Below are 12,228 nucleotides of genomic sequence, written 5' to 3'. Positions count from 1 at the left end.
CGATTCTGTGAGTAAACAGGGCGGGATATTCTATGAGTAAACAGGATGGGAGATTCTGTAAGTAAGCAGGGCGGGAGATTCTGTGAGTAAACACGGCGGGAGATTCTGTGAGTAAGCAGGGCGGGAGATTCTGTGAGTAAACAGGGCGGGAGATTCTGTGGGTAAACAGGTCGGGGGATTCTTTGAGAAATACAGAGCGGGAAATTCTGTGAGTAAACAGAGCGGGAGATTCTGTGAGTAAACAGGGCGGGAGCTTCTGTGAGTAAACAGGGCTGGAGCTTCTGTGAATAAACAGGGCGGGAGATTCTGCGAGTAAACAGGGCGGGAGATTCTGTGAGTAAACAGGGTGGGAGATTCTGTGAGTAAACACAGTGGGAGATTCTGTGAGTAAACAGAGCGGGAGATTCTGTGAGTAAACAGGGCGGGAGATTCTGTGAGTAAACAGAGCGGGAGATTCTGTGAGTAAACAGGGCGGGAGATTCTGTGAGTAAACAGGGCGGGAGATTCCGTGAGTAAACAGGACGGGAGATTCTGTAAGTAAACAGGGCGGGAGATTCTGTGAGTAAACAGGGTGGGAGTTTCTGTGAGTAAACAGGACGGGAGATTCTGTAAGTAAACAGCGCGGGAGATTCTGTGAGTAAACAGGGCGGGAGATTCTGTGGGTAAACAGGGCGGGAGATTCTGTGAGTAAACAGAGCGGGAGATTCTGTGAGTAAACAGGGTGGGAGATTCTGTGAGTAAACAGGGCGGGAGATTCTGTGGGTAAACAGAGCGGGAGATTCTGTGAGTAAACAGAGCGGGAGATTCTGTGAGTAAACGGAGCAAGAGATTCTGTGAGTAAACAGAGCGGGAGATTCTGTGAGTAAACAGGGCGGGAGATTCTGTGGGTAAACAGGGCGGGAGATTCTGTGAGTAAACAGAGCGGGAGATTCTGTGAGTAAACGGAGCGAGAGATTCTGTGAGTAAACAGGGCGGGAGATTCTGTGAGTAAATAGAGCGGGAGATTCTGTGAGTACACGGGGGGAGATTCTGTGAGTAAACAGATTGGGCGATTCTGTGAGTAAACAGGGCGGGAGATTCTGTGAGTAAACATGGCAGGAGATTCTGTGAGTAAACAGGACGGGAGATTCTGTAAGTAAACAGGGCGGGAGATTCTGTGAGTAAACAGAGCGGGAGATTCTGTGAGTAAACAGGGCGGGAGATTCTGTGAGTAAACAGAGCGGGAGATTCTGTGAGTAAACAGGGCGGGAGATTCGGTGAGTAAACAGGGCGGGAGATTCTGTGAGTAAACAGTACGGGAGATTCTGTGAGTAAACAGAGCGGGAGATTCTGTGAGTAAACAGGGCGGGAGATTCGGTGAGTAAACAGGGCGGGAGATTCTGTGAGTAAACGGGGCTGGAGCTTCTCTGAGTAAACCGGGCGGGCGATTCTGTGAGTAAACAGGCCGGGAGATTCTGTGAGTAAACAGGGCGGGAGATTCTGTGAGTAAACAGGGCGGGAGATTCTGTAAGTAAACAGGGCGGGAGATTCTGTGAGTAAACAGGACGGGAGATTCTGTGAGTAAACAGGGCGGGAGATTCTGTGAGTAAACAGGGCGGGAGATTCTGTAAGTAAACAGGGCAGGAGATTCTGTGAGTAAACAGGACGGGAGATTCTGTGGGTAAACAGGGCGGGAGATTCTGTGAGTAAACAGGACGGGAGATTCTGTAAGTAAACAGGGCGGGAGATTATGTGAGTAAACAGGGTGGGAGATTCTGTGAGTAAACAGAGCGGGAGATTCTGTGAGTAAATAGAGCAGGAGATTCTGGGAGTAAACAGAGCGGGAGGTTCTGTGAGTAAACAGGGTGGGAGATTCTGTGAGTAAACAGATTGGGCGATTCTGTGAGTAAACAGGGCGGGAGATTATGTGAGTAAACATGGCGGGAGATTCTGTGAGTAAACAGGACGGGAGATTCTGTAAGTAAACAGGGCGGGAGATTCTGTGAGTAAACAGAGTGGGAGATTCTGTGAGTAAACAGGGCGGGAGATTCTTCTGTAAGTAAACATGGCGGGAGATTCTGTGAGTAAACAGGGCGGGAAATTCTGTGATTAAACAGGGCGGAAGATTCTGTGAGTAAACAGGACGGGAGATTCTGTAAGTAAACAGGGCGGGAGATTCTGTGAGTAAACACGGCGGGAGATTCTGTAAGTGAATAGAGCGGGAGATTCTGTGAGTAAACAGGCCGGGAGATTCTGTGAGTAAACACATCGGGAGATTCTGTAAGTAAACAGGGGGGAGATTCTGTGAGTAAACAGTCCGGGAGATTCTGTGAGTAAACAGGGCAGGAGATTCTGTGAGTAAACAGATTGGGCGATTCTGTGAGTAAACAGGGCGGGAGATTATGTTAGTAAACAAAGCGGGAGATTCTGTGAGTGAACAGGGCGGGATATTCTGTGAGTAAACAGATTGGGCGATTCTGTGAGTAAACAGGGCGGGAGATTCTGTGAGTAAACAGGGCGGGAGATTCTATGAGTAAACAGGACGGGAGATTCTGTAAGTAAGCAGGGCGGGAGATTCTGTGAGTAAACAAGGCGGGAGATTCTGTGAGTAAGCAGGGCGGGAGATTCTGTGAGTAAACAGGGCGGGAGATTCTGTGGGTAAACCTGTCGGGAGATTCTGTAAGGAAACAGGGCGGGAGATTCTGTGAGTAAACAGAGCGGGAGATTCTGTGAGTAAACAGGGCGGGAGCTTCTGTGAGTAAACAGGGCTGGAGCTTCTGTGAATAAACAGGGCAGGAGATTCTGTGAGTAAACAGGGCGGGAGATTCTGTGAGTAAACAGGGCGGGAGATTCTGTGAGTAAACAGAGCGGGAGATTCTGTGAGTAAACAGAGCGGGAGATTCTGTGAGTAAACAGGGTGGGAGATTCTGTGAGTAAACAGAGTGGGAGATTCTGTGAGTAAACAGGGCGGGAGATTCTGTGACTAAACAGGGCGGGAGATTCTGTGAGTAAACAGTACGGGAGATTCTGTAAGTAAACAGTTTGGGAGATTCTGTGAGTAAATAGGGCGGGAGATTCTGTGGGTAAACAGGGCAGGGGATTCTGTGAATAAACAGGGCGGGAGATTCTGTGAGTAAACAGGGCGGGAGATTCTGTGAGAAATATAGAGCGGGAAATTCTGTGAGTAAACAGAGCGGGAGATTCTGTAAATAAACAGGGTGGGAGCTTCTGTGAGTAAACAGGGCTGGAGCTTCTGTGAGTAAACCGGCGGGCGATTCTGTGAGGAAACAGGGCGGGAGATTCTGTGAGTAAACAGAGCGGGAGATTCTGTGAGTAAACAGAGCGGGAGATCCTGTGAGTAAACAGAGCGGGAGGTTCTGTGAGAAAACAGTGCGGGCAATTCTGTGAGTAAACAGGGGGGGAGATTCTGTGAGTAAACAGAGCGGGAGATTCTGTGAGTAAACAAAGCGGGAGATCCTGTGAGTAAACAGAGCGGGAGGTTCTGTGAGTAAACAGTGCGGGCAATTCTGTGAGTAAACAGGGGGGGAGATTCTCTGAGTAAACAGATTGGGCGATTCTGTGAGTAAACAGGGCAGGAGATTCTGTGAGTAAACAGGGCGGGAGATTCTGTGAGTAAATAGGACGGGAGATTGTGTAAGTAAACAGGGCGGGAGACTCTGTGAGTAAACAGTGCGGGAGATTCTGTGAGTAAACAGGACGGGAGAATCTGTGAGTAAACAGGGCGGGAGATACTGTGAGTAAACAGGGCGGGAGATTCTGCAAGTAAACAGGGCGGGAGATTCAGTGAGAAAACAGAGCGGGAGATTCTGTGAGTAAACAGGGTGGGAGATTCTGTGAGTAAACAGGGCGGGAGATTCTGTGAGTAAACAGGGCCGGAGATTCTGTGAGAGTGGGAGATTCTGTGAGTAAACAGAGCGGTATATTCTGTGAGTAAACAGAGCGGGAGATTCTGTATGTAAACAGGGCGGGAGATTCTTTGAGTAAACAGAGCGGGAGATTCTGTGAGTAAACAGCGTGGGCAATTCTGTGAGTAAACAGGGCGGGAAATTCTGTGAGTAAGCAGGGCGGGCGATTCTGTGAGTAAATAGGGCGGGAGATTCTGTGAGTAAACAGGGCGGGTGATTTTGTGAGTAAACAGGACGGGAGATTCTGTAAGTAAAGAGGGCGGGAGATTTTGAGAGTAAACGGAGCGAGAGATTCTGTGAGTAAACAGAGCGGGAGATTCTGTGAGTAAACAGAGCGGGAGATTCTGTGAGTAAACAGAGCGGGAGGTTCTGTGAGTAAACAGTGCGGGCAATTCTGTGAGAATACAGGGGGGAGATTCTGTGAGTAAACAGATTGGGCGATTCTGTGAGTAAACAGGGCGGGAGATTCTGTGAGTAAACATGGCGGGAGATTCTGTGAGTAAACAGAGCGGGAGATTCTGTGAGTAAACAGGGCAGGAGATTCTGTGAGTAAACAGGGCGGGAGATTCTGTGAGTAAACAGGGTGGGAGATTCTGTGAGTAAACAGGGCGGGAGATTCTGTAAATAAACAGGGCGGGAGATTCTGTGAGTAAACAGAGCGGGAGATTCTGTGAGTAAACAGGGCGGGAGATTCTGTGAGTAAACAGGGTGGGAGATTCTGTGAGTAAACAGGGCGGGAGATTCTGTGAGAGTGGGAGATTCTGTGATTAAACAGGGCGGGAGATTCTGTGAGTAAACAGGACGGGAGATTCTGTAAGTAAACACGGCGGGAGATTATGTAAGTAAATAGAGCGGGAGATTCTGTGAGTAAACAGGGCGGGAGATTCTGTGAGTAAACAGGGCAGGAGATTCCGTGAGTAAACAGAGCGGGAGATTCTGTGAGTAAACAGGGCGGGAGATTCTGTGAGTAAACAGGGCGGGAGATTCAGTGAGTAAACAGAGCGGGAGATTCTGTGAGTAAACAGAGCGGGAGATTCTGTGAGTAAACAGAGCAAGAGATTCTGTGAGTAAACAGGGCGGGCGATTCTGTCATTAAACAGAGCGGGAGATTCTGTGAGTAAACAGAGCGGGAGATTCTGTGAGTAAACAGAGCGGGAGATTCTGTGAGTAAACAGAGCAAGAGATTCTGTGAGTAAACAGGGCAGGCGATTCTGTGATTAAACAGGGCGGGAGTTTCTGTGAGAAAACAGGGCGGGACATTCTGTAAGTAAACAGGGCGGGAGATTCTGTGAGTAAACAGGGCGGGAGATTCTGTAAGTAAACAGGGCGGGAGATTCTGTAAGTAAACAGGGCGGGAGATTCTGTGAGTAAACAGGGCGGGAGATTCTGTGAGTAAACAGGGTGGGAGATTCTGTGAGGAAACAGGGCGGGAGATTCTGTGAGTAAACAGGGCGGGAGATTCTGTGAGTGAACAGATTGGGCGATTCTGTGAGTAAACAGGGCGGGAGCTTCGGTGAGTAAACAGAGCGGGAGATTCTGTGAGTAAACAGAGCGGGAGATTCTGTGAGAAAACAGAGCGGGAGATTCTGTGAGTAAACGGAGCGAGAGATTCTGTGAGTAAACAGAGCGGGAGATTCTGTGAGTAAAGAGAGCGGGAGATTCTGTGAGTAAAGAGAGCGGTAGATTCTGTGAGTAAACAGAGCGGGAGGTTCTGTGAGTAAACAGGACGGGAGATTCTGTGGGTAAACAGGGCGGGAGATTCTGTGATTAAACAGGACGGGAGATTCTGTAAGTAAACAGGGCGGGAGATTATGTGAGTAAACAGGGTGGGAGATTCTGTGAGTAAACAGAGCGGGAGATTCTGTGAGTAAATAGAGCAGGAGATTCTGGGAGTAAACAGAGCGGGAGGTTCTGGGAGTAAACAGGGCGGGAGATTCTGTGAGTAAACAGATTGGGCGATTCTGTGAGTAAACAGGGCGGGAGATTCTGTGAGTAAACAGATTGGGCTATTCTGTGAGTAAACAGGGCGGGAGATTATGTGAGTAAACATGGCGGGAGATTCTGTAAGTAAACAGGGCGGGAGATTCTGTGAGTAAACAGAGCGGGAGATTCTGTGAGTAAACAGGGCGGGAGATTCTGTAAGTAAACATGACGGGAGATTCTGTAAGTAAACAGGGCGGGAGATTCTGTGAGTAAACAGAGCGGGAGATTCTGTGAGTAAACAGAGCGGGAGATTCTGTGAGTAAACAGCGCGGGCAATTCTGTGAGTAAACAGGGCGGGAAATTCTGTGAGTAAGCAGCGCGGGCGATTCTGTGAGTAAACAGGGCGGGATATTCTGTGAGTAAACAGGGCGGGAGAGTTTGTCAGAAAACAGGACGGGAGATTCTGTAAGTAAACAGGGCGTGAGATCCTGTGAGTAAACAGAGCGGGAGATTCTGTGAGTAAACAGGGCGGGCAATTCTGTGAGTAAACAGGGCGGGAGATTCTGTGAGCAAACAGATTGGGCGATTCTGTGAGTAAACAGGGCGGGAAATTCTGTGATTAAACAGGGCGGAAGATTCTGTGAGTAAACAGTGCGGGAGATTCTGTGAGTAAACACATCGGGAGATTCTGTGAGTAAACAGGGGGGAGATTCTGTGAGTAAACAGGTCGGGAGATTCTGTGAGTAAACAGATTGGGCGATTCTGTGAGTAAACAGGGCGAGAGATTCTGTGAGTAAACAAAGCGGGAGATTCTGTGAGTAAACAGGGCGGGAGATTCTGTGAGTAAACAGATTGGGCGATTCTGTGAGTAAACAGGGCGGGAGATTCTGTGAGTAAACAGGGCGGGAGATTCTATGAGTAAACAGGACGGGAAATTCTGTAAGTAAGCAGGGCGGGAGATTCTGTGAGTAAACACGGCGGGAGATTCTGTGAGTAAGCAGGGCGGGAGATTCTGTGAGTAAACAGGGCGGGAGATTCTGTGGGTAAACAGGTCGGGAGATTCTGTAAGGAAACAGGGCGGGAGATTCTGTGAGTAAACAGGGCGGGAGCTTCTGTGAGTAAACAGGGCTGGAGCTTCTGTGAATAAACAGGACGGGAGATTCTGTGAGTAAACAGGGCGGGAGATTCTGTGAGTAAACAGGGCGGGAGATTCTGTGAGTAAACAGAGCGGGAGATTCTGTGAGTAAAGAGAGCGGGAGATTCTGTGAGTAAACAGGGCGGGAGATTCTGTGAGTAAACAGAGCGGGAGATTCTGTGAGTAAACAGGGCGGTAGATTCTGTGAGTAAACAGGGCGGGAGATTCTGTGAGTAAACAGTACGGGAGATTCTGTAAGTAAACAGTTTGGGAGATTCTGTGAGTAAACAGGGCGGGAGATTCTGTGGGTAAACAGGGCAGGGGATTCTGTGAATAAACAGGGCGGAAGATTCTGTGAGTAAACAGGGCGGGAGATTCTGTGAGTAAACAGGGCGGGAGATTCTGTGAGTAAACAGGGCTGGAGATTCTGTGAGTAAACAGAGCGGGAGATTCTGTGAGTAAACAGGGCGGGAGATTCTGTGAGTAAACAGGGCGGGAGATTCTGTGAGTTAACAGGGCGGGAGATTCTGTGGGTATACAGGGCGGGAGATTCTGTCAGTAAACAGAGCGGGAGATTCTGTGAGTAAACAGTTTGGGAGATTCTGTGAGTAAACAGGGCGGGAGATTCTGTGGGTAAACAGGGCAGGGGATTCTGTGAGTAAAAAGGCGGGAGATTCTGTGAGTAAACATGACGGGAGATTCTGTGAGTAAGCAGGGCGGGAGATTCTGTGAGTAAACAGGGCGGGAGATTCTGTAAGGAAACAGGGCGGGAGATTCTGAGAGTAAACAGAGCGGGAGATTCTGTGAGAAATATAGAGCGGGAAATTCTGTGAGTAAACAGAGCGGGAGATTCTGTAAATAAACAGGGCGGGAGCTTCTGTGAGTAAACAGGGCTGGAGCTTCTGTGAGTAAACCGGGCGGGCGATTCTGTGAGTAAACAGGGCGGGAGATTCTGTGAGTAAACAGAGCGGGAGATTCTGTGAGTAAACAGAGCGGGAGATCCTGTGAGTAAACAGAGCGGGAGGTTCTGTGAGTAAACAGTGCGGGCAATTCTGTGAGAAAACAGGGGGGGAGATTCTGTGAGTAAACAGAGCGGGAGATTCTGTGAGTAAACAAAGCGGGAGATCCTGTGAGTAAACAGAGCGGGAGGTTCTGTGAGTAAACAGTGCGGGCAATTCTGTGAGTAAACAGGGGGGGAGATTCTCTGAGTAAACAGATTGGGCGATTCTGTGAGTAAACAGGGCGGGAGATTCTGTGAGTAAACAGGGCGGGAGATTCTGTGAGTAAACAGGACGGGAGATTGTGTAAGTAAACAGGGCGGGAGACTCTGTGAGTAAACAGAGCGGGAGATTCTGTGAGTAAACAGGACGGGAGAATCTGTGAGTAAACAGGGCGGGAGATACTGTGAGTAAACAGGGCAGGAGATTCTGCAAGTAAACAGGGCAGGAGATTCAGTGAGAAAACAGAGCGGGAGATTCTGTGAGTAAACAGGGCGGGAGATTCTGTGAGTAAACAGGGTGGGAGATTCTGTGAGTAAACAGGGCGGGAGATTCTGTGAGTAAACAGGGCCGGAGATTCTGTGAGAGTGGGAGATTCTGTGAGTAAACAGAGCGGGAGATTCTGTATGTAAACAGGGCGGGAGATTCTTTGAGTAAACAGAGCGGGAGATTCTGTGAGTAAACAGCGTGGGCAATTCTGTGAGTAAACAGGGCGGGAAAATCTGTGAGTAAGCAGGGCGGGCGATTCTGTGAGTAAATAGGGCGGGAGATTCTGTGAGTAAACAGGGCGGGAGATTTTGTGAGTAAACAGGACGGGAGATTCTGTAAGTAAAGAGGGCGGGAGATTTTGAGAGTAAACGGAGCGAGAGATTCTGTGAGTAAACAGAGCGGGAGATTCTGTGAGTAAACAGAGCGGGAGATTCTGTGAGTAAACAGAGCGGGAGATTCTGTGAGTAAACAGAGCGGGAGGTTCTGTGAGTAAACAGTGCGGGAGATTCTGTGAGTAAACATGGCGGGAGATTCTGTGAGTAAACAGAGCGGGAGATTCTGTGAGTAAACAGGGCGGGAGATTCTGTGAGTAAACAGGGCGGGAGATTCTTTGAGTAAACAGAGCGGGAGATTCTGTGAGTAAACAGCGTGGGCAATTCTGTGAGTAAACAGGGCGGGAAATTCTGTGAGTAAGCAGGGCGGGCGATTCTGTGAGTAAATAGGGTGGGAGATTCTGTGAGTAAACAGGGCGGGAGATTTTGTGAGTAAACAGGACGGGAGATTCTGTAAGTAAAGAGGGCGGGAGATTTTGAGAGTAAACGGAGCGAGAGATTCTGTGAGTAAACAGAGCGGGAGATTCTGTGAGTAAACAGAGCGGGAGATTCTGTGAGTAAACAGAGCGGGAGGTTCTGTGAGTAAACAGTGCGGGCAATTCTATGAGAATACAGGGGGGAGATTCTGTGAGTAAATAGATTGGGCGATTCTGTGAGTAAACAGGGCGGGAGATTCTGTGAGTAAACATGGCGGGAGATTCTGTGAGTAAACAGAGCGGGAGATTCTGTGAGTAAACAGGGCGGGAGATTCTGTGAGTAAACAGGGCGGAAGATTCTGTGAGTAAACAGGGTGGGAGATTCTGTGAGTAAACAGGGCGGGAGATTCTGTAAATAAACAGGGCGGGAGATTCTGTGAGTAAACAGAGCGGGAGATTCTGTGAGTAAACATGGCGCGAGATTCTGTGAGTAAACAGGGTGGGAGATTCTGTGAGTAAACAGGGCGGGAGATTCTGTGAGAGTGGGAGATTCTGTGATTAAACAGGGCTGGAGATTCTGTGAGTAAACAGGACGGGAGATTCTGTAAGTAAACACGGCGGGAGATTCTGTAAGTAAATAGAGCGGGAGATTCTGTGAGTAAACAGGGCGGGAGATTCTTTGAGTAAACAGAGCGGGAGATTCTGTGAGTAAACAGCGTGGGCAATTCTGTGAGTAAACAGGGCGGGAAATTCTGTGAGTAAGCAGGGCGGGCGATTCTGTGAGTAAATAGGGCGGGAGATTCTGTGAGTAAACAGGGCGGGAGATTTTGTGAGTAAACAGGACGGGAGATTCTGTAAGTAAAGAGGGCGGGAGATTTTGAGAGTAAACGGAGCGAGAGATTCTGTGAGTAAACAGAGCGGGAGATTCTGTGAGTAAACAGAGCGGGAGATTCTGTGAGTAAACAGTGCGGGCAATTCTGTGAGAATACAGGGGGGAGATTCTGTGAGTAAATAGATTGGGCGATTCTGTGAGTAAACAGGCCGGGAGATTCTGTGAGTAAACAGGGCGGGAGATTCTGTGAGTAAACAGGGCGGGAGATTCTGTAAGTAAACAGGGCGGGAGATTCTGTGAGTAAACAGGACGGGAGATTCTGTGAGTAAACAGGGCGGGAGATTCTGTGAGTAAACAGGGCGGGAGATTCTGTAAGTAAACAGGGCAGGAGATTCTGTGAGTAAACAGGACGGGAGATTCTGTGGGTAAACAGGGCGGGAGATTCTGTGAGTAAACAGGACGGGAGATTCTGTAAGTAAACAGGGCGGGAGATTATGTGAGTAAACAGGGTGGGAGATTCTGTGAGTAAACAGAGCGGGAGATTCTGTGAGTAAATAGAGCAGGAGATTCTGGGAGTAAACAGAGCGGGAGGTTCTGTGAGTAAACAGGGTGGGAGATTCTGTGAGTAAACAGATTGGGCGATTCTGTGAGTAAACAGGGCGGGAGATTATGTGAGTAAACATGGCGGGAGATTCTGTGAGTAAACAGGACGGGAGATTCTGTAAGTAAACAGGGCGGGAGATTCTGTGAGTAAACAGAGTGGGAGATTCTGTGAGTAAACAGGGCGGGAGATTCTTCTGTAAGTAAACATGGCGGGAGATTCTGTGAGTAAACAGGGCGGGAAATTCTGTGATTAAACAGGGCGGAAGATTCTGTGAGTAAACAGGACGGGAGATTCTGTAAGTAAACAGGGCGGGAGATTCTGTGAGTAAACACGGCGGGAGATTCTGTAAGTGAATAGAGCGGGAGATTCTGTGAGTAAACAGGCCGGGAGATTCTGTGAGTAAACACATCGGGAGATTCTGTGAGTAAACAGGGGGGAGATTCTGTGAGTAAACAGTCCGGGAGATTCTGTGAGTAAACAGGGCAGGAGATTCTGTGAGTAAACAGATTGGGCGATTCTGTGAGTAAACAGGGCGGGAGATTATGTTAGTAAACAAAGCGGGAGATTCTGTGAGTGAACAGGGCGGGATATTCTGTGAGTAAACAGATTGGGCGATTCTGTGAGTAAACAGGGCGGGAGATTCTGTGAGTAAACAGGGCGGGAGATTCTATGAGTAAACAGGACGGGAGATTCTGTAAGTAAGCAGGGCGGGAGATTCTGTGAGTAAACAAGGCGGGAGATTCTGTGAGTAAGCAGGGCGGGAGATTCTGTGAGTAAACAGGGCGGGAGATTCTGTGGGTAAACCTGTCGGGAGATTCTGTAAGGAAACAGGGCGGGAGATTCTGTGAGTAAACAGAGCGGGAGATTCTGTGAGTAAACAGGGCGGGAGCTTCTGTGAGTAAACAGGGCTGGAGCTTCTGTGAATAAACAGGGCAGGAGATTCTGTGAGTAAACAGGGCGGGAGATTCTGTGAGTAAACAGGGCGGGAGATTCTGTGAGTAAACAGAGCGGGAGATTCTGTGAGTAAACAGAGCGGGAGATTCTGTGAGTAAACAGGGTGGGAGATTCTGTGAGTAAACAGAGTGGGAGATTCTGTGAGTAAACAGGGCGGGAGATTCTGTGACTAAACAGGGCGGGAGATTCTGTGAGTAAACAGTACGGGAGATTCTGTAAGTAAACAGTTTGGGAGATTCTGTGAGTAAATAGGGCGGGAGATTCTGTGGGTAAACAGGGCAGGGGATTCTGTGAATAAACAGGGCGGGAGATTCTGTGAGTAAACAGGGCGGGAGATTCTGTGAGAAATATAGAGCGGGAAATTCTGTGAGTAAACAGAGCGGGAGATTCTGTAAATAAACAGGGTGGGAGCTTCTGTGAGTAAACAGGGCTGGAGCTTCTGTGAGTAAACCGGCGGGCGATTCTGTGAGGAAACAGGGCGGGAGATTCTGTGAGTAAACAGAGCGGGAGATTCTGTGAGTAAACAGAGCGGGAGATCCTGTGAGTAAACAGAGCGGGAGGTTCTGTGAGAAAACAGTGCGGGCAATTCTGTGAGTAAACAGGGGGGGAGATTCTGTGAGTAAACAGAGCGGGAGATTCT

The sequence above is a fragment of the Somniosus microcephalus genome, chromosome 11 (genome assembly GCF_052327205.1).
Source record: "Somniosus microcephalus isolate GS21.2 chromosome 11, FLI_Smic_1.0, whole genome shotgun sequence".
Classification (NCBI taxonomy): domain Eukaryota; kingdom Metazoa; phylum Chordata; class Chondrichthyes; order Squaliformes; family Somniosidae; genus Somniosus; species Somniosus microcephalus.
Note: the sequence above shows the minus strand (reverse complement) of the source record.